We start from the raw sequence: 23,110 nt of genomic DNA, 5'->3' as shown, positions 1-23,110 counted from the left end.
GCTTTGAAAAACCCAGATGTTGTTTGGGTATGGATGTAATGGTTGGACAGTTTGGAAATCTGTCTACTTGATCTATTTCTTTGACTTGATAATTCTGTCTTGTGTATTCTGAAGTTTGGGGTGCTGACCTTTTTCCCCTGAACTAGGTAAACGATATATGTTTGACTGATTAAAGTAAGCTTGTTAACCCATTTTGAGTTGCTTTTCTTTATCAAAGCAGATCTAAGAACCTGTGTGCGCAGCCACCCTGGGCACGCTGGGGTTTTTGCTGCTACAGTGTTGCTAATCAACAAAATGTGGTTCCAAGGGGGTGTAATGCCATTTCTAATGAAGCTAATGCAGTTTCTAGTGAAGCCTTAAACAACAACAAACCTGTATCTGGGGCAGGTTTTCTAGCAGCACATGTGAAAAGTTCCTTCACTACTGTGGCCTATTAGGTGATTTCTAGGGACCCTGGTAGGGGCCCCTTCTGGCAGGTTTAAGGGGCATTGGTGTATAATTTCTGATGGGCACTTCAATTACCATTATCAAGCAGGAATTCTTAACCTCGGCTTTGTGAACTTTTTAAAAATTTGTTTTCTCAGAACTTAGAAAAATGAAAAACTGTATTTAAGCATAATTGGTGTCTTTTATAATAACCCTGTGTGTTTAATTGTATACAATTAAAAACATTATTCTAAGGAATCCAAAGGATTCCCCATACAGTTCAAGGGTCCATCAAATTAAAAATAGTACCAACAGCAATACTAAGAGCACCTGGCCTGGAAGTAAAAGGTCAAGGTGTTACAGAAATTTGGGGGGGGGGTACCTCCTTTCCACAGGGGAGATCAGAGAAGGCTTCCTGGAAGAGGTGGCATCTGAGGGATCAGGTTTTTTTTTGTTGTTTTGTTCTGTTGTGTTATTGTTTTTTACAAAGGTGTATCTATTGCTATAAGTGCTACTTGAGTCTGGTTGTCTGAGATAGGTCATATTCTCCTTGTTAACAGGCCAACTGTGGGGAGATCAGCCTGTGTTGAAGTACAAATGCGTTGCTTCTACATTATGATTTTCCAAACATTACTCTCTAGGAGCAGTAAAAGAATAAGAAGTATTGCCAGTTAGGAGGCTCAATTGATAGAGCTCTTGGCCTGGAGTCAGAAGTTGTTGTTGCTCGATTGTGTCCTACTCTTTGTGAAACCATGTGGAGTTTTCTTGGCAAAGATACTGGAGTGGTTTGCCATTGGCTTTTTCAGCTCATTTTACAGATGAAGAAATGGAGGCAAACAGAGTTAAGTGATTTGCCCAAGGTCACAAAGCTAGTAAGTGTCTGAGGCCAAATTTGAATTCAGGTCTTCCTGACTTCAGGCTTAGCACTCTATCCACTGAACCACTTTGCAGGTCAGGAAGGAGACTTGAGTTGAAATGTGGTCTCATTTACTCACTGACTGTGTGACCCTGGGCAAGTCACTGAGAAGTCTGTTTGACCCAGTTTCCTCCACTGTAAAATGGGGATAACAATAGCATGTACTTCCCAGGGTTATTGTGATGGTCAAATGAGATATTAGTAAAGTGTGTAGCACAGTGCCTCTTACATAGTAGGAAAGATGTAAATGCTTGTTTCCTTCCTTCCAGCTGGAAGCTTCTCTTGAAACAGGGTGGGGTTTCTAATTCTATAATAGGGGCAGGATTGTGATAAGCAAAGAGGATTGTGGAAAAAGACAGGTAAGGCAAAGGTGACTGGTAGGGGAAAATGGAAGTGTTTTAATTTTGATGGCACACAGCATATACGATACAATGTTAGCCATAGACCGATATGGAACCTTTTTTTTTTTTTAGTAAGAACATGGAAGGGGGGGGTGGAGTCAAGATGGCTGAATAGAAGCAGGACCTCCCCACTGCTCTGGCTTCCACCTTCCCCAATCTATGTAAAAAGGGGACTCTAAACAAACTTTGGAACTGCAGAACCCACAAAATGACACAGAGAAGCTAACCTCCCGCTAAGGACAGCACCAGCAGGCCGGCAGGAATCAGCCAGCACAGTGCTCTGGGAGCTGAGCCCAGACCCACACAAAGGCTTTAGCCCCAGAGTGGGCCTGACCAGCCCGTGGCCTGAGGGACTCCAGATCAGCAGCAGCTGTGGCTGTTTCCAGATTTATCAACACATAGATGGGAAGGACAAAGTGAGAGGTCAATGCAGTCTGGACTTTGGGACCCAGTAAGTAGGAGTGCCTGCTCTGAGATGCCAGCAGAGCCAGCCAGCTCCATGTGGCAGCTTGAGCTCCTGGCCTGCAGAGTGTAGGGGGACCAAGCACCAGTCTGAGGGGTAATCACTCTTGCTTTAACCTTCTTGGATCTGGATTGCAGTCTAGGGTGGAGGTCCTGGAGTGTGTGTCCAGCTTGCTAGAGCATGTGGAGACCTCACTATGGAGAGGGCACCCATCTAATACCTCTGGCAGCTGAGAAAACCCCAGCATTGGGGACGAAAGCTCCCCTGTCTGGTGGCAGAGTCCTACTGTGGCAAAAAGCCCAGGGGCCAAGTGACTGAGGGGCGACATGACCAGGCAAAGGAAACAAAGTAGACAGATGATTCCAACATGAGACTCCTATTTTGGGGACCAAAAGGAGCAAAGCATGGAACAGGAGGAAGACAGTGAAGTCAGAACACCTGCACCAAAAGCATTAAAGGAAAATACGAGCTGGTTACAGGCCATAGAGGAACTTAACAAACAGATAAGAGAAGTGGAGGAAAAAATGGGTAGAGAAATGAGAACAATGCAAGAAAAATACAAAATGAGAGTCAACAGCCTGACTGAGGAAAATCATACCTTAAAAAATAGACTAACTCCAATGGCAAAAGAGGCTCAAAAAAGGCAACGAGGAGAAGAATGGCTTAAAAATCTGAATTTGCCAGATGAAAAAAGAATCTCAAAAGCTCACTGAGGAGAATCATTGCTTCAAAATTAGATTGGAGCAAATGGAAGCTAATGACTTTATGAGAAATCAAGATGCTGTCAAACAGATCCAAACAAATGAAAGAATAGAAAGCAATGTGAAATACCTCATGGGAAAAACCACTGACCTGGAAAATAGATCCGGGAGAGATAATTTGAAAATTATTGGACTACCTGAAAGCCATGATCAAAGTAAGAACCTAGAAATCATTCTCCAGGAAGGTCTCAAAGAAAACTGCTGTGATGTTTTAGAACCAGAGGGCAAAATAGAGGTTGAAAGAATCCACCGATCACCTCGTGAAAAAGATCCCCAAAAGAAAACTCCTAGGAATATTATAGCCAGGTTCCAGAATTCACAGATTAAGGAGAGAATATTATAAGCAGCCAGGAAGAAACAATTTGAATATTGTGGAAACACAATCAGGATAACCCAGGATCTGGCACCTTCTGCACGGAGGTCAAAGGAGCTGGGATTAAAACCAAGAGTCACCTACCCAGCAAAACTGAGTATCATGTTTCAGGGGAAAATATGGTCATTCAGCAGAATGACTTGAAAGAAGACTTTCAAGCATTCTTGATGAAAATCCAGAGTTGAATAGAAAATTTGACATTCAGATTCAAGAAGCAAGAGAAGCATGAGAAGGTAAACAGGGAAAAGAAATCATGAGGAATTTATAAAGTTGAACTTTTTAACATTCCTACATGGAAAAACAATAATTGTAACTGATGAAACTTTTCTCAGTATGAGAATAGTTGAAGGGAATAGAAATATATATATATATGTCTATATATGAGGGTATATACGCATGTGAATACATATGTGAATGGGGAGGGATTGAAATACATACTAAATAGGGTATCTCACCCTACAGGTGTAAGGGTTATGGGATTTAAAGATCTTCCATGCCCCATTGGACTTGCTGACGTAGCAGGAAGGGGCGGAGCAAGAGGAAGCAGAAGCCAAGCTAGAGCTCCTGCGGTGGCTAGCAGTGGCGGCGACGGTGGCAGCAGCAGCAGAGGAAGCAGCAGCGCGAAGCCCTTTTTGAGTTAGCCAGAATTTCTGCTAAGGACCCTGCTGAGGACTGCCAGGGGCCAGAGCTGCTGGGAGCACACTTCTGGGACACTGGGTGGTTGCTGTGAGTGGGGAGAAGAGGACTTTTGCCTGAGGTAGCCTGTTCTGTTTTAAAGGCTTGAGAATGTGGGTGCTTTCTACTTTATCTACCTGTGCCAATTTCATAACTACTCTGATGGCTTTCACTTTCTGGTTTTTGGACTCAGTCTTTTGGTATCTTAATAAATTTTCTAGCTTATTCCCCCATATGGCAAGCATGATGTATTTTGTGATGGATAATTATATCAGCATATCTGTAATTTCCATAGGTATTGTGACGAGGATGGGATCACAAAATGTCAGGCCTCTATTTGGAAGCAGTGGGGCTTTAGAGGGAGAAATGGCTATTCCAGGATGGGAGGATTTGCCTTATTCCTCTCTAGCCAGAGAATGGGCTAAAAGCACAGGGCCCTGTGAAAACTGGGAACCAAGGCTAAAAGAGGGAGAACCCGGAGATTTGGAAAGATGTTTGAAAGGAATACCCATAGAACCAGGCAAAGAACTGGCAGGAGTGTGCAGGAGAGGCTGGGTGCTGCTAACAAGTTATCGCCTTATGTGTAAAAGTAGGAATAAGCTGCTGGAGGAAAGAGCTCAGATGGCTAGGGAGTCAGCTGATTTGCCTGAGGATTCTTCTGTGTCACAGCACTCAGAAGAGCAAACTGGAGGGACTCATGTGGTCCAGGAGCAAGCTACTGTTCATGTAGGAAGCAAAAAACTAGCAGAAGGAATGTGCATGCAGCTTTTGTACAGGCTGGGCAGAGTTGCCCTGACAGCTTCCAGGGGAATGTGTGTGAGGAGAATGGAGCAAGGTTAGATGAGGAGTCTTCTAATGTAGAAGCTCTCCCCATACGAAGAAGAAGACAGGAAAACCACCGGGGCAAAATATAGTCCAGGGAGATAATTGAGGATTTCACTCAACAGGAGATCACTGATATATTGAGTAGATTCACCCAAAGAATGGGGGAGTCTTTAGTGTCTTGGATAGTAAGAATCACCGATGAAGGTGCTGGAGGAATAACACTGGACAGTGAGGACTGCTTAAAATTCATAAGTATCAGTCAGAATCCTTTTGTACACCAAGCTTTTAGGGATCACCATATGCAAGGAGGTAACAACAAAACTAATCTGCTAGCTTTAGCTGCAGAAGGATGCAAAAAGCAATATCCTACTGAATCTATGTGGCCTAGGGGAGACAGACCCTGGTACTCACTTAGAGACTGTATGAGAAAGCTAAAGGAGGAGGTAATGAAAACTGCTATCATGATTGAAGATGCAAATGCCTATTATGATACCCCTAGGAGTTCCTCATAGAAATATCATAGTGAAGACGGCTCCTCCTGCATATAAGCACCTAATTCTGACTCTATTAATTGGAGAAATAGGGCACCCTCTTTCAGAGGTGCTGGATAAGATTTCACAATTAAGCGATTTAGGGGAATGGGAAAAAGACAAATTGCCTCAAAAGAGAAGAGTAAACAGCCAGAGGATTCAGAGACAAAATAGACCAACAAGAAGGGAACTGTTTACTGCTCTATTGAGAGCAGGGGTGGACTTTAGAAGAATAGATGGTATTCCAACTGGAGAGCTGCATAAGCTGTACCAAGAAAAGGTACTTAGCATTAGAATGAACAGGGAAGCAGGAACCACCCCCGCAGGTATTTCTGAATCTGAATCTTTGTATCCAAGTTTGCCCCACCTTCAGGGGGAATAGGAGATAGGCCAAGCCCCAGCCCAGATAAAAGAAATATGCAGAAGAGATTGCAGACCCCATATTGGTTTAACAATATATTGGAAGAATGGATCTACTACTGTGACTAGGGCACTGCTTGATACTGGGGCTAAGGCCACACTTATCTATGGAAACCCTGATAAGTTTAAACATGGAACTCCTATTACCATCACAGGTCTAGGAGGTGCTGAAATATCAGCCAGACAAGTTAAAATAATGATGAAAATTGGGCAGTTACTTAAGAAAGTATATACTGTGGTTGTTGTACCCATTCCTGAATACATCATTGGAATAGATGTATTGAGAGGCATGACTCTGAATTTACCTGAAGGGAGATACCAATTTGCTGTGAGGAAGATAGGAATTAATACAGTTTTAGTGGGAAAACTAAAAATAGACCCAGTCACTTTACTTGAACCTTCTGAAGTAATTACTTTAAAACAGTATCATGTGCCAGGTGGGCAAGATGAAATTACCACTACTGTAAAGGAATATGTTGAAGCAGGAGTGTTAGTCCCTACAACCACAAGATGGAATAATCCTGTCTGGCCAGTAAGAAAATCACATGGGACATGGAGAATGACTGTGGATTATAGACAGTTGAATAAGGTGACTCCTTCTTTGTATGCTGCTGTTCCAGATACCATCACCTTAATAGAAAGGATCCAGACATATGATGGGACTTGGTATGCAGTTATTGACTTGGCAAAAATGCCTTCTTCACCATCCCAATAGACCCTAAACAATGGGACCACTTCACTTTCACTTGGCAGGGTAGACAATATACTTTCACCCGCTTGCCACAAGGGTACATACATAACCCCACTATTTGTCACAGGATTGTGGCTGAACAGTTGGATGAATTAAAGCTACCTGGTGTACAGCTTACCCACTACATTGATGATATCATGATACAGGGAAAAGATGTGAAAGAAGTGGAAAGGAGTTTGACCCTTCTAATTGAGCATATGAAAAGTAAAGGGTGGGAAATTAACCCTGCAAAGGTTCAAAGACCAGCTCAAAATGTGAAATTTTGGGGTATACAATGGAACAAGGGGCTACGGGAGATTCTTCCTCAAGCCCGACAAAAGATTCAGGATTTTCCTACCCATACCAATAAGAAGGAGGCCCAAAAGTTCATAGGATTGTTTGGATACTGGAGGCACCACATTCCACATTTGGGACAGAAAACCTTTATATAGAGAGTCACACAGAAGAAATATGAATTCGATTGGGGACTTGAGCAGAGTAAAGCTTTTGAAGAAGCCAAGGCTGCCATACAATTGGCCCTAGATTTGTGGCCCATGCAAAATGGTCCAGTGGAATTGCAAGTGACTGTACAAGATGATTATGCAAATTGGAGCTTATGGCAAAAACAACAAAGCCGAAATGAACCTTTGGGATTTTGGTGTAGGAAACTCCCTTCATCTGGAGTCCAGTATATACCTTTTGAAAAGCAGTTGTTAGCTGCATATTGGGCTTTGGTGAAGACTGAACAACTGACTCTGGGCCATGAAGTGATATTAAGACCTGGAATCCCAATTATGACCTGGGTAATGAGTACCCCAGCTTCTCACAGAATTGGACATGCCCAAGAGGCTAGTATAATCAAATGGAAGTGGTATATTCAAAATAGAGCGAAAACAGGCAAAAGCAAAGTCTCTGCTCTACATGAATCTGTAGCAAACATAGAAATTGAGAGGAAGGACACACCCCCTGAGCCAAAGCAGCAGTTGCTACAGTCCACTGTAAAATGGAATGAGGGATGTGATGTATTAACTGAGGAACAAAAGAGACATGCATGGTTTACTGATGGGACAGCAAAATATTTGGGCCAAAAAAGACATTGGAAAGCAGTGGCCTATAACCCATGTACTAGAAGGACTTTGGAAAGTACTGGGATAGGTGCAAGTAGCCAATATGCTGAACTTATGGCAGTGTATCAAGCCATCAAAATAGAACAAGGAGGACAGTGTCATATATTCACTGATTCATGGGCGGTAGCTAATGGGTTGACTACATGGATGCCCATGAGGAAAAATGAAAATTGGGAAATTCATGGCAAACAAGTCTGGGGCAAAGAATTATGGGAAGATATCTGGCACATGTCTTTGGTCACTGACTTGTCAGTTTTTCATGTAGATGCTCACGTGGCCCCCACCACACCAGAACGTGAGTACAATGCTCATGCTGATCGGCTGGCAAAGATTGCTACTGAACGTATTGTCCCTACTTTGACAACAACTGATGATCCGGTATTGGCAAAATGGGTCCACCAAACGGCAGGCCATTTGGGGGTCCAGGCCACACACCAGTGGGCACAAGATCGAGGTATTAGTATCTCTCATTCACTGTTAAAACAGATAGCAGAAGAATGTCATATATGTCAATTGGAAAAGGAGCGAACTGTTCCTCGGCTAGTAACTGGAGAGATAGCAAGAGGAAAAGTCCCAGCCCAAATCTGGCAAATAGATTATATTGGTCCACTACCACTGGATAAAGGATGCAGATTTATATGTACTTGTGTTGACACCTATTCAGGTGTACTAGTAGCTTGTCCTTATAAGAATGCAACCCAGAAAAACACTTGTAAAACTCTAGATCTCATAAGTCTATATTATGGAACCCCAATGCAGATTCAAAGTGACAATGGGTCACATTTCAAAGGCAATGAAATGAAGAAGTATTGTATATAGATTTTTTTCAGTTTTAGACAATTCCTGAGGTCAACTACATGGTTAGGTCACCATTTTTAAACTTTTTTCTTGAGGTAATATATTTACAAATATGGCAGCTTTCCATGTTCCCAAAGCATCCTGTTAACTTATCCACAAAATGATACACCATTGTCCTTTCCATTTTAACTCGAAAGATGTGTTTAAGTTCCTTCTTTTGCTCTGTCAGAATTGGAGACTAGTGTATTCTATTCAAGGTGACAGAAAATTACTAAATGATAATGGACACAGTCTAAAATCTTGTCAGTACAGCCAACAAGTTTTGCGGTCCCTAAACCAGAAAACTCTGTTTCCAGTCCAAAGACAACAACACAACTGAAAGTGATTATTCTCAGCCAAGAATGCTTCATGTGATAGGGTACCAAAGTTCAATTTCATTGCCTCTCAATATCCCAGAGTGTTAGGGTTTTATATCCTTGCAAATTTTAACAAGGTCCTACAGCACTCTCTTCAATGGACCATCTATGCAAGCTTTGCTGGTTCAGGGCAATGTGACTCTTGGCTGCTTAAAGATTCCACTCTATGGTCACAAGTCACTTTAATGAAAATAAAGGAGAAAGGGGAATTGTAGAGAGTCCTTTGTGGCTAATGCAACAAGCCACCGTGTGCTTTATACTGCTGTTTTGTGCTTCCTAATAATATATATAAATATAATAAATATAAAATATATATAAAAAATAATAAATAACTGGACAGGTCCGTCTGGGGCAGACTTAATAATGTTCCAGGTGTCATAATGCATGAGCCCTGTCAGTGATTTTCCACTAATGGCAAGAATTTCATCTTCAGCTTCAATTGTCCCGACTTGTTCTGCAGCACCACCTGTGAGTAGGGACAAACAGTGAGTGCAGAGTAAGGAGACTGAAGAGTTAGAAAGCAGATGTCCCTCAGTGACTTTGGAAGCTGTGTAGCTAGCCCTGGGAGTGGAATATATTTCTGCTTTATTCCTGAGTGCCCCAATATCAAATTTATGAACCTGAGTACAAATGAAAATTAGTTCAGACTTAACTGAATAAGAGAAAATCTGGTTTTACTCAGTGTTCATTAAGAAACCAAAACAAGCAAAAAGACCAGAAAATGTCCTTTCTTGAAGCAGTTAACTGCCATAAAGTACAAAGAAATACATTCTGGGTGTACAAGCCTATTCATAGGAAAATGAGGCCTGACAGGAGTAGGAAATCTCAGAGGTTTATAGGTTTTCTCCAGAAACCACAATGGTCAATAGAAAATAATTTGAAGAATTGTATACTAAATTTCTGAAATGTGACCATAAACTGGAATTGTAACTGACATTTGAGCACCAAAAAATATAGGTGAGATGATAAGAAATATATCCTGATCTGAAGGAGAAAAAATATTCAAAGTCAACTTATAAGACTGAAAATCTCTGTGATAGAAGTAGAACTTTTAATAAACAATCCTAAGGGCATTTCATTGATATTAAGGGCAGCATTTAATTCCTGAGGCCAAAAATTGTTTTCTCAAACACAGAAAACTAAAAGTATATGAAGTCTATGGGAGCTACTTTATGTGATCAGTTGAATTCATATTTCATGGGGGAAGTCTATGTACCAGTCCACTGACTGAACTCTATTGATGTCCTTCTAAGGAATGCAGATCCAGAGACCCAAGCTAGCCTACTGGTAGCTAAAAGATCCAAGAGGCACCTAAGTGACATAGTGGTTAGAGCACTGGACCTGGAGTCAGGAAGGCCTGAGTTCAAATCCAATCTCAGACTCTTATAAGTTGTGTGAATTGTTGCAAGGCTCAAAAGTGATATTCGTCATGTGCTTTGCAAATCTTAAAACACTACATAAATGCTTGCTATTATTAGTGAATTTTATTTAGTACTAAGCATGGTACTTTCATTCAAAACTAAGTAATCTAATTTTCAGGAGGCACAGGAGAAACTTTTGGATTATTTCCCTCCCTTCTCTATGACTAGAGATGGGGGACAATGGGTATGGAATATTGCACATATCATCACACTTGGCCGAAGTGTCAAGTGGATTTATTGGACTGCTATTTCTTTCACTTTTTCTTTTTAATCGTTCTTATAAGGGGTGGCTCATTGAGGTAGGGGAAATAAAGTTGATAGAATATATCAATAATTTTTTAAAGAATGGTATGTTTTTTAAAATAAACTTTAAACAGATTTCAGTTTATTTTTATAAATTTTGTATTATGCAGAACATATTACATACAATAATTATTTATAATCATTATATTTCATCCTAAAATAAATTTCATTTATTTAAATAAATTTTGTTTAAATTTGAAATAAACTTTATTGATGTTTTGTTTTTATATTGCCTAAATTTCCCTCCTCTATTCTTCTCCTACCCACTCTCAGAGAGTTTTGTCTTTTATCAAATAATTTTCAAAATAATAAAAAAAGGAAAAAGAAAAGATCAGGAAAACCGATCAATAAACTGAGAAGAAATCTAACAATATATGTACTGTTTTATTCCTTGGGAATGCCCATCTCAGTATAGGAGTAAGGGTAGATATTGTCTCTGGAACTAACTTTTTATTTTTTATAGTTTTGTAACATTATTTGGTGATTCTTTTTTTTTTTTTATATATTGTTGTATTCATTATGTATTCTGTTTTCCTGGTCCTGCTTACTTCACATTGCATCAATTCATACTTGTCTTTCCATGCTTCTTTGTATTCAATATGTTCATCATTTCTTACAGCACAGTAATAATTCCATTTTGTCTTTAATACCACATTTTGTTTAGCTGTTCCTCAATCAATGGGTTTCTACTTTGTTTCCAGTTTTCTGCTACCAGAAAAAGTGCTGAGGTGTGTGTTTGTGTGTGTGTCTGTGAATTTATATAAATAATGTATATTCAAGAAACACTTGAACAAGGAGTTAGAAATCTGTAGTTGGGTCTTAGATCTTGGGCTAGCTGTGTCACTGCTTTTGCACCTCAGTTTTTCCATCTGCTAAAAGGCAATAATATTTGTCCTCTGTCCTCATGGAGTTGTGTGTGATTATATGTCTAAAAGCACTTTGTAAATAACATGAAACTAATATTAGGGGGTCATTGACTGAACAATGTTTTGGGGGCTGTGATTAGGTGGTAATTTAAAAGAGGAGTTAGTGGAAGTTCATATATACTTCAAGGTTTGCAGAACATTGTCTGTAAATCCTCATCACAACCACGATAGTTTTTTTTTCAAGCAATCGGGGTTAAGTAACTTGCTCAAGGTTACGTGGCCAGTTATTTCTGGGTGTGGTGCTAAGTATCGGAGCCCGGATTTGACCCTGGATTTGATCCCCAGGTCATCCCGACACTGGGGCCGGTGCCCTTACTTACTGAGCCACCTGGCCACCCCTACAACCATGATAGTTAATCACTCCAGATATCACTATAATAATTTTACAGGAGAGAAACCTGAAGTTCATTGACATTAAGAGATATGGACATGATCATAGATATGCTAAATGTTGGGGACAGGATTGGAAAATTCACATCTGGTGAATTAGTTATTTCTTCAGTTACTAGAGTTAGCATAATTCTCATAGGGTCCCCAATTCCTAGTTGGTTTATGATCTTGTAATATTAATGTAATAATACTAATAACGAGCGTTTGGTTTTCAAATATTTAAGGTTTTTATCCCCCAGTGACTGTGGGAAGTTGATGCTATTATTTTGATGGATGAGGAAGCTAAGGCATAGGATAAATGACTTCTTTAGCTTCACCCAACTAGTATGACTAAGTTTGGATTTGAACTGAGACCTTCCTGAATGGTTTTTGCACTCTATGGCATCTGGATATAAAAGGCTCCTTTAGAAAGCTAATATGAAACTTTGCCAATATCCAGCAGTGCTCTTCGAGAGTACCGTAGACATTTTGTACATTCGAAGGCTAGAACTGAAAGTTAGGCTCCTTTAAAAAGCACCTTCCCTTTTCTCAGTCTAGCATTTCTAACTTGAGTTGAAATAAAGCTAAGGAACATTCAGTACCCACTTAGAGTTCAACTTCTGGGACTCCTAAAGAACATAGCATTTTTCACAGTGATGAGTCTTGTGATTAAGATATTTTACATGCAGCAGAAAATGCCAGAGTTCTTCCCAGTTGATGTGGACATTTTTAGAGCTTGCGATGAAGAAACCAAATTGCACATCAAGAAAATTTGATGGGCTTCCCAGGTAAAGTACCTTTAAAGATTCTTTTTTATTAACAAGGGTCGATCTCCAGCCACAGATGCTTTTCCTCCATCAAGACTGAAGCCTAGTGCAGCAGAGATCTTCAGTAATTCAACAGACATTGCATCATTGAGATCTGTAGGTCTGTCTGCTGCAGGAAAAGCCAGAAATATGGTATTAGAGTGCCATCCACGTTGATTCTTCTCATAGCCATGCCGAGATGCCAGAAACAAGAACTATCCTATACAGTTAAGTATTCCTATTAATCTCTGAGGTCCCTAGCATTACCTCTGACCAGAAAAGATAGCACCTTATTATTGTCTGATAGTTTCTAAGAGTACTTTTAGAGAGAAGGAACAGTAGGATTTGGTAACCTCCACACAAAGCTATCTGGCAATGAATGCTACTATGATGCTGCACTTCTTAGGCAAATTTCCCAAAAGCAGCAGGAGCAAAGCGGGGGTGAATAGAATGCTGGAGTTGGAATCAAGAAGGTCTAGGTTCAAATCCTGTCTTAGACACTTGCTAGCTCTGTTGTGACTCTGGAGAAGTCCCTACCCCTCTCAGAACCCCAGTTTCCTCATCTGTAAAACAGGTCATAATAGCGTAATAGCACCCATCTCCCTGGGTTGTTGGGAAGATCAAATGAGATAAAAGCACTTTGCATATAATTGATTTTAGTAGTAGTAGTAGCAGTAGTAGTAGTAATATTTATGATTATTGGCTAACAGTAGTCATAACCATTGATACTTGATCAGTGTCCCAAATTCTGTAAAAAACACTTTACACATCCTATCTCAGTTAAGCCTGCAGGTCATACGATTATAGAGAGATCCAGTATTATTCCCATGGAGACATCAAGGTCTAGTGACTAGACAGCTGGGCTCACAGTCAGGGAGACTCTGACACCTGTTTGTTATGTGACTCCAGGCACATTATTTAATTCCTCAGAGCTCTAGGCAATTCTCTAAGCCTATTTGTTGCAGAGCAGATACAGATTTTTATAGGTAAGGAGGCAAGATTCCTCTGGGGTTCCAGATGCCATTAAAAACAACAGTTCCTTTCCCTGTCCCTATTATCATACCCATTTTATGGATGAAAAAAACCTGAGATCCAGGGAGGTGAGAGGAGAGGACCATCTCAGAATGGTCCCTGAGTGGGATCACAAGGGAACATACGCCTGTCTAAATAAAAAGTGTTGCAAGGAAAGTCTAGGAAGGTATAGGTTGGGAATCTGACCTGTTTCTCTAGATGTGTTGAATTTGTTCATTTCAAAACAGGTAGGTAAAGGCATAACAAGGGAATCCATGGCAGCTTAAATGTCCTTTCTCATGTCTTCAAGAGGCTAAGACCATCATTTCCCAAACCCCATGGCCAAATTTAAGATGTGCAGAGTGAAGAAGTTAGCAGTTTTCTTAATCGTGTGGAGTCTTGCCTGTATACTTTTTGCCCTCAATACTAAGCCCTCTATAGAACTCTTAAGGTGAGAATCTTAAAGACCTCATTTGAGTTACAAACTGGAAAATCTGGCAGTTGAAGGTGTGCACTCCATTAAAAAAAAAAATGAGCGAATTTGTCATCACATTGGTGGCATTCAGGCTGAGGTCAAAAGGTCTTAGGATCTTAGATTTATAGTTAGGAGAGAGCATACAGAAAAAGTAACAGGCTCCCAAAAGGCAAATGGTTTGTCCAGGGTCACAAAGGCAGTAAGTTGCAGAGCAGGTATTCCAACCGGGGACCTATGACTCCAAAATCACTTTTTCTTTTCCTGCATTAACAACTCTCCATTTGAATGCTTTTGAACTAAAATGTTCCCCCCCCCCCATTCTGTTCCCTTCTCTTTTGTTTTCTGAAATAGCAGTGGACAGAAAGGAGAAAATCAAAACATAACATTTCCTCTAAGCCTCCAAGAACCAGAATTCCTCCTTTGTTTTCCCGAAGGTTTCCTGAGTCTCTTCCTGGGTTTACATAAGATACTTAGTGATTCTGGTGCAGGGGACAAGTACCATAAAAGGAGTGGGGCTCAAGCTGCAGGATAGGCACCTTCAAATCAGCTTCTTAAGTTGAATTCAGTGAATGGCAGTGTACTAAGTAACGCTTTAAGAAGAATAACTCTAAAATTTTCTACAAACATAAGTTATGGAGAAGGTAAAGACATGCATTGTTAGGAGCTTCCTTGCCTGGGAGTTCCTTTATCAATGAGATCACACATCCAGTTATATCCCTATCCCTGTCATTTGATTGAGGGAGACGTTACATCTTGAGGTATAGACACCTGAGGATAGACAGAGACCTCCAAGAGACTAGTGCCACTGGATAGGGACCTGAGGGTATTTGTTTCTGGAGATGCCACCGATAAGAAGAAAAAGGATAGGGGGAGGTAAGGAGGAGCTCACCTAGTGTGCAGCTTGAGGGTTATGATGGTGGGAAGAATGCATTTTTTTAGAGTCCTATTTTAACTAATTGCTCAGACTAACCATCTCAGGAGTCAGGGAACCTGCCACAGGTTACCACCTCTGACCTAATTAGTCTGAGGTTTCCCACAGGTTTCCCACTCCTTAACTTGGTGCTTAATTCAGTTATTCTACCTGTTGAAGGAATAAAAGTGATGTAAGGGTCCTTTACGTTTCAGCATCCTGAATCAAATTTGTCACCGTGCTATAGTTAGGATTTTGAAAAGATATGGAAAATAAAAGCACCTGTTTCTAAACAGAGAAATAGGCTTAAAGAATCATTTTAATCTCTGGAGCATTGAAAATCATTTCTAGTTATAACATTGGTTTTCAAGGAACACCCACACAAAAACTCAGAACAAATCATACCTTGGTCAAGTCTTCTGACCATGACACTTGTGCTTTAGCTTGTGGTTCCTGTGGCCCCCATTTCCCAGTTTCCCAAATCCCTCTGATTCTAAAGCCTGATATATCTCACCTGTTCCAAACTCCAGGATGTCATCCTTTTTGGACATAGTCACCTTCCCACTTGCAGGAGTGGCTTCTTTTCTAGCAGAGCCCCTCTCCTTGTCTTTTACTTTCTTGATGACAATAATGGCATTTTTGTGCATCTTTGCTTGGTGGAGGGCATTCAAAACATCTCCATGAATGGACAGGCAGTGAGGTGCCATTAATTGATAAAAGGAAATCTCCTTGGTGAATGCTCTTTTCTTGAGCAGCAACTCCCTGAGAAAATACTCTGTGAACCTGTATAAATGAAGGGAAAGGAAAGTGAAAGCAAACAAGTTTACATAGTTTTAAAATAGTCAATATAGTAACTTGATGTTAATTTTAAATAATCAAAGACTACGTTTTCTGAATCATATACTTAGCAAGCTCATAAGAAATATATGTGCTTGGGGTATAGAAATCCATCTTGCCCTACCAGAAAGTTAGGTAGAAGATGGGGGAGGATAAAAGAGAGAACAGATTGGGGGAAGGGTTCAGTAGGGGAAAGATGGGGAGAAAAATTTGTAACTCAAAATCTGGTAGAAATGAATGTCAAGGGGTGGCCAGGTAGTACAGTAAGAGCACCAGCCCCAGAGTCGGGATGACCTGGGATCGAATCCGGGCTCAGATACTTACAACCACACCCAGAAATAACTGGCCTTGTAACCTTGAGCAAGTTACTTAACCCCAATTGCTTTAAAAAAAAAAAAAGAAATGAATGTCAAAAACTGAAAAATAAATAAGTGGGTTAAGACCTTTGTTATGCTGCTAGTGCCTCACCCCCAAATATCTTGTTTTGACTTTGTTTATACTTATATAGGTACATATTGTTTCCACTGAAAAAATGTAAGTAAGCTCCTTGAGGACAGAGACAATTTCATTTTTTACTTTATATCCCCAGTGCCCAGTTGAAGGCCTGGAACATAGTATTCATTTAGTAACTATGGCTCGATTATAGGCACAGAACTAATTAATCTTGATCGCTTTACTACATTTTTTCCCTAATGATCTCAAAGGCCTTCTAAATCATTCTTAAAAAGTCATTACTTTTTTTTTGGCAAGAAGTTTGGGTTGCTTCACCAAAATAAAATAAGCCAATAATTCTATTTAGAATGTACCTCATTATCCTACTCCAGAATCTACATGTCAGTAAAAAACCTGGGACCAAATTCACATAAATCTTTTGGCTGTTCTAAGTAGCTATGCCTTTGGTCAATTTTACTAATATAAATCAATAATAGTTCATAAGCAGCTAGGTAGATAGATCCCTGCCTCCAGATTTAGGAAGACTTGACCTTCAAATTAAGCCTCAGATACTGAACTAGGTGTAGGATCCTGGGCAAATCACTTAACCTCTGTTTTCCTCAGTTTCCTCATCTGCAAAATGGGGATAATAATAGCACCTACTTTCCAGGTTTGTTATGAGGTTGAAATGAGACAATCTAAATTTTTATATAAATGCTATCATCATCATCATCATCATCATTATTAATTATATAATGCTTTTTAGTTTACAAAGGCCATTATATACATTATCTCGTCTGATCCTTGGGCAAGTCACTTAACCCAATTGCCTTGCCTTTCCCCCTCCAAAAGAAATTTAATAAATAAATTTTTTATCTCTCATCTATCTGTTTATTTAAAAATATGATAAGCAGTTTTCCAAAGAAAAACAAGCTATCAATAACCATATTTTTTTTAAGTTCCAAATCACTAAGAAAAAGAGAAATGCAAATTGAAACAACTCTGAGGTCCCACTTCACACCTATTGGATTGGTAAAGAAGAAAAAAATGGACAATTACAACTGTTGGATGATAAACATATAAATGCACTATTAATGGAGCTGCAAATTGATTTGGATATGAATTTGGAATTATAACCCAAAAGTCATTAAATCGTTTACATACCTTATGACCTGGCAATACTACTCCTAGGCAGGTGACCAAAGAGACCCTAGAAAGAGGGAAAGGATCTATGCATACAAAAATATTTACAGTGGTGTTTCTTGTAGCAAAGAATTAAAAACTGAGGCATGGCTCGTTAACTGAATAATAGCTGTAGAAGTTATTGTATGTGAGAGAACTGTATTTATAAGAATACTAGTCATTTACCAATTGATAAATAGTCAAAGGATATGAACACAAATTTTTCAGATGAAGAAACCAAAGATATTTATGGTCATGTAAAAAAAAATTTCCAAATCCCTATTGATCGGAGACATGCTAATTAAAACAATTCTGAGGTATCACCTTATACCTATTAAATTAACTAACATGACAGTAATTAGAAAAATACTAGTCCTGGATTGGATGGGGGAACATTGGGACACTAATGCATTGTTTGTGAAGTTGTGAACTGATCAACCATTTTGGAGAGCAATTTAGAACTATGCCCAAAAGGCTACAAAACTGTGCATACCCTTTGGCCCAGCAATAACACTACTAGGTCTGTATCTAAAGAGCTTTTTTTTAAAAAGGGGGGGAGGGGAAGGACCTATTTATACAAAAATATTTGTAGCAGCTCTTTTTGTGGTGGCAAAGAGTTGTTGTTGTTGTTGTTTGTCCTTTATTCTTGAAGAAAGCCTTGACAATAGGCAGGTGATGCCATGACACACAAGTGAATTGGATTTAAGTGAGGAAAGGCTGTGCAAAGTCTCCAGCCTCACTTTCTCCCTCGGACCCATGGAAATTGAGGGGACATCCATCAATTGGGGAATGGTTGAACAAGCTGTAGTATATGATTGTTATGGAATACGATTGTGCTATAAGAAATGATGAGCAGGTAGACTTCAGAAAAACCTGGAAGGACTTACATGAACTGATGCAAAGTGAAGTGAGCAGAATTAGAAGAACATTGTACATGGTAACAGTAATATTGTAGGATGATCAACTGTGAATGATCTAGCAATTCTTAGCAATAGAATAATCCAAGACAATTCCTAAGTATTCATGATGAAAAATGCTATTCATTTCCAGAGAAAGAACTGATGGAGTCTGAAGGCAGATCAAAGCTTACTTTTTTTTAACTTTATTTTCCTTGGTTTGGGGTTTTTTGGGGGGAGGGAGTCTGTGTTTTCTTTCACAACATGAATAATATGGAAATATTTTTCATTACTGCACATGTATAACTTGTATCAAAGTGCTTACTTTCTCAAGGTGGGGAGGGGGAAAGGTAGAAGAGAAGAAGAGAATTTGGAACTCAAAAAACCTTTTTTAAATGTTAAAAATTTTGGGGGTGGGTGACTAGGTGGTGCAGTGAATAGAGCACCCACTCTGGAATCAGGAGGACCTGAGTTCAAATCCAGCCTTAGATACTTAGCACTTATTAGCCACGTGACCTTGGGCAAGTCACTTAACCCGAATTGTCCTGCCTTCCCCCTCTCCAAAAAAGCAAAAAGCAAAAATTTTTACAATAATTGGAAAACATTTTTAAAGAAATTATGGTATAGGAATATAATGGAATATTAATGTGCAATTAAAAATTATGGAAGGGATGGATTCAGAGAAACCTGGAAAGACTTATAAGAAAATATTCAGTTAAGTGAGCAAGAACAGAAATACAATTTCATACAATAACAACAACATCATAATGAAAAACAACTTCAAAAGATTTAAGAACTCTAATCAATGTAATGACCAGCTACAATTTCAGAGGACTGACAATGAAATATGCTTCCTACCACTTTACAGAGAGGTAGAAAAGGAGAGAAACCTTGGGGTGCAACTTAAGATATACATACATGACAAATGTGTGAATTTATTTTGACTGTTTATTTGCAACAAGGATTTTTGTTGTTTTGTTTTTTTTAATAAGGAAGGGGTGGCCAGGTGGCTCAGTGAGTAAGAGCATCGGCTCCAGTGTTGGGATGACCTGGGAATCAAATCCGGGCCCAAATACTTAGCACCACACCCAGAAATAACTGGCCGTGTAACCTTGAGCAAGTTACTTAACCCTGATTGCTTAAAAAAAAAAATAAGACTTCAGGAAAGAGAAAGACTAGTAATAATGATGCCAAAACAAGAAGAAAAAAAAAGAAAAAAATAGTTACTATAGCATTTTTTAAAAAAACATAGAAGTGGGATTGAAAAACAGACAGACAAGTAGGACAGTTTTAGAGGTTTTTTTGTGGGGGGGAGGCAAGGCAATTGGGATTAAGTGACTTGCTCAAGATCACACAGTAAATTTCAAGTGTGATTTGAACCCAGGTCCTCCTGACTCCAGGGCCTGTGCTCTATCCACCCAGCTGCCCCCCCTCCTTTTTTAGGATAGTTTTGAAAATGACATATTGGCTTTATTTTTTTTAAGCAAGCAATTCATATAGAATCTTCTTTGTTCTTCTGGGTGAGAAATGCTCGTGTTTTTTGTTGGTGGTCAAGCTCAGAATAAAATAAAAGAAAATTTGTTTAAAAGTAGTTTAGGGTTGGGGCAGCTAGGTGGCACAGTGAATAGAGCACTGGCCCTGGAGTCAGGAGGACCTGAGTTCAAATCCAGCCTCAGACACTTAATACAAAAACTAGCCGTGGGACCTTAGGCAAGTCACTTAACCCCAATTGCCCTCCAAGAAAACAAAAAAAAACAAAAAAGTAAAAGTAGTTTAGGGCATTGAAAGGTTAAGCCATTCCTCAGTTGGTATGGATTAGAAATAGAATGTAAACCTAGGTCCTTCTGATTCTATTCACTATACCAGGCTGCCTCATTTTGAGTGAATGCTTTTCTTAAAAAAGTGTTTCTCTCTCTCTCTCTCTCTCTCTCTCTCTCTCCCTCCTTGTCTTTCTCTCTCTTTCTTCCTTCCTTCCTTATTCCCCTTTTAATCTGGTCAAACGTAAACCCAAGAGAAACTTCTCTTCCTTGAATTTAATAAAAAACCAATCCCTCCTTAATAAATAAGACTGAGTCTCTTAGTCTCAGGGAATCCAAATCCCTCTCTGAACTTGAATCAGTCTTCCCCTAGAAACCAATTGGGCCTTTCATTCCAGTAAAACCTAAGGACTTCAGAACTAGACTTTGTCTCCTTGACACTGATTAGACCTTGATAAAGGTTTCTCATTCAGGTGGGACCAGTGACTTTAGCCCAGGATAATGCAATATCATTTCTTAAAAATTTCTAAAAGACAGAGAACTTAGTGAGAATACTTACACAATACTCTTTTCACAAATCTGGCTCTTGATGTTCTGGTCAAACCTGCACTCCTGGTCTTGTTGTTTCCATGTTACTCCTCCATGAATTCTGTTTGAGCCAAACTGGACTAGTAATCATTTCCCTAACTCAACATGCCTCTCCCTGACTCCCTACAGGCTGTCAGACTGCCTTCCATATCTGAGATGTATTTCCATCATCCCGCCCCACCCCCATCACTACCTTCAGCTTCTTTCTGTAAGGCTCACTTAGGAACCACCTACTTTATCCATGGAACCAGAGAATCTCTGAGCTGGAAGGGACCTCACAGGCCCTTTGATCAACTAATATCTGAACAAAATATCTGAGCAAACAATTTGTCACCAATGAGGAGAGTCCTAGTCACATTTAATTTTCATTTGTAATTTCTTCAGTTGGTATCCTCTATGCCTTGTAGTAGAGGGTAGAGGGTCTTTGGGAATTACTGTGGTCAGCCTAATGATGGGAGCTAGGCTGGTCCTCTGAAAGCAAATATGCAGGTCACCATCAGGTCTGTTCTTCCTACCAGGGATTATAATCACCCCACCTCACTTTTAGTGAGTGAGGAATTTTAAAGGTCTTTCCTTAGCACCTTGAAGTTATGTGGTAAAGTACATAGAGCACTAGGTTTGGAATCGAGAAGACCTGAATTCAAATTGGGCCTCAGACATTAGCTGTGTGACCCTGGGCAAGTCACTTAAATCTACCTCAGTTTCCCCATCTGTAAAATGAGCTGGAGAAGGAAATGGATAACTACTCCAGTATCTTTGCCAAGAAAACCCCACATGAGGTCAGGAAGAGTCGGACTTGTCTGAAAGGAATGAACAGCAACAATAATGAACTAGAGGGGTAGAATCATGAGTGGGGAGAAGGGATAGGATAGGAGAAATGTGAAGGTTGAGACAGCAAGACTTGGCAACTGTGGAATTCAAGAGAGTAAGTTTTGGATTATGAACCAGGGATACTAGAAGGCTGTTGATGCCTTTAAGAAAAAGAGGGATGTTTGGAAAAGTGGTGGGTTTGAGGGGAAATTAATGAGTTCAGTTTTAGACATGTTAGGTTCAAGAGGTCTCTGGCACATCAGGTTTGAAATATCAAACAGATGATTGGTCATAGAGGACTGAAGCTCAGAGGAGAAACTGAGGCTATATATAAAGATGTGGGAGTCATCTGTGGGATAGTCAAACCTGTGGGAATTGATGACATTACCGAGAGAGAGTATAGCAGAAAAAAAAGAAGAGGGCCCAGGACAGAACCTTGTGAAATACCCACAGATAAGGGATATGATGTGGATGACATGTCAGCAAAGAAGATTAGCAAATGGTCAGATAGGTAGCAGTCAAATCAGGATAAAGTAGTATCTCAAAAGTCCAGAGGAGAGAGTATCCAGGAAGAGAGAATTAAATGTAGATAGGTGGTCAAAAACAGGTTAAGTCTTTTTTTTTTTTAAAGCAATTGGGGTTAAGTAACTTGCTGAAGGTTACACAGCCAGTTATTTCTGGGTGTGGTGCTAAGTATCTGAGCCCAGATCCGATCCCCAGGTCATCCCGACACTGGGGCCGGTGCTCTTACTCGCTGTGCTACCTGGCCGCCCCCAGATTAAGTCTTAGCACTAAGAAAAGATCATCAGATTTGGCAGTTAATAACACAGATAACTTTGGAGAGAGCAGTTTCAGATAATGATTAGGTCCCAAGCCAGAATGCTTGGGAGAAAAGGAAATGAGGCAAAGAAGATAGATGTTTTCAGAGGAGTTTGAGAAAGGAAGGAAAGATATAGGATGATAGTTGGAGGGAATGGTAGAGTTTGATAAATGGTTCTTAAATTTAAATTTAACTTTTTTTAAGGATGGGGGAGACTGACATGTTTGAATGTAAAAGGAAAGGGGGGAAGCTAGGTGGTGCAGTGAATAGAGCACTGGCCGAGGAGTTAAGAGGACCTGAGTTCAAATCCCACCTCAGACACTGTGATAGTAATGGCATTTAAAGATTCCCCTGTATTGGCTTGGTTTTTCAAATTGATTGTGTTAAAACCCAGAGCTTGTTAATCCCACCTGTGGGATGGACTTGTTGATGTGAAAAGAGAGTCCTGAACTGGGAGGAGCTGGTGACGTAGATTTGGAGACACAAGAGAGAGGCAGAAGAACTTTTTTGGAAGTAGCACCTCGTGGAGAGAGGGAGAGACTAAGAGAATTGCTGGTGGCCGCTTTGAATTGCCCTGGACTTTTGAGACCTGCCCCCTGAGCTGCCAGGGACTGAGGAGACATGGCTGTTTTGCTGGTACTTTGTCTGTTTTGATGTTCTTTTGCCAGATTTGTCCACTGGTGAAAGACAGTCCTTTTGTTGAAGA

General features: G+C 40.0%; 1 long non-coding RNA gene across 3 annotated transcripts; it reads right to left on the bottom strand.

The window, feature by feature from the left end:
• Nucleotides 1-6,924: 6,924 nt before the first annotated feature.
• LOC138143202 (uncharacterized) lies at nt 6,925-21,113 on the bottom strand. Of its 3 annotated transcripts, XR_011163640.1 has the most exons (5): nt 20,746-21,113; nt 17,516-17,561; nt 15,597-15,865; nt 12,678-12,816; nt 6,925-9,327 (listed from the first exon to the last, which is right to left on the bottom strand). It is a non-coding gene; the product is annotated as an uncharacterized lncRNA (long non-coding RNA). The 3 variants fall into 3 exon arrangements; XR_011163638.1 differs by lacking the exon at nt 6,925-9,327 and having other exon boundaries at nt 11,651-12,816; XR_011163639.1 differs by lacking the exons at nt 6,925-9,327; nt 17,516-17,561 and having other exon boundaries at nt 11,651-12,816; nt 20,746-21,111.
• Between the last annotated feature and the right edge of the window lie 1,997 nt (nt 21,114-23,110).

Source organism: Petaurus breviceps, unplaced genomic scaffold (assembly GCF_028583685.1).
Source record: "Petaurus breviceps papuanus isolate PSGF00001 unplaced genomic scaffold, PetGlider_PUasm1.0 90630, whole genome shotgun sequence".
Lineage (NCBI taxonomy): Eukaryota > Metazoa > Chordata > Mammalia > Diprotodontia > Petauridae > Petaurus > Petaurus breviceps.
Note: the sequence above shows the minus strand (reverse complement) of the source record. Positions and strands in the feature narration are given on the sequence as shown.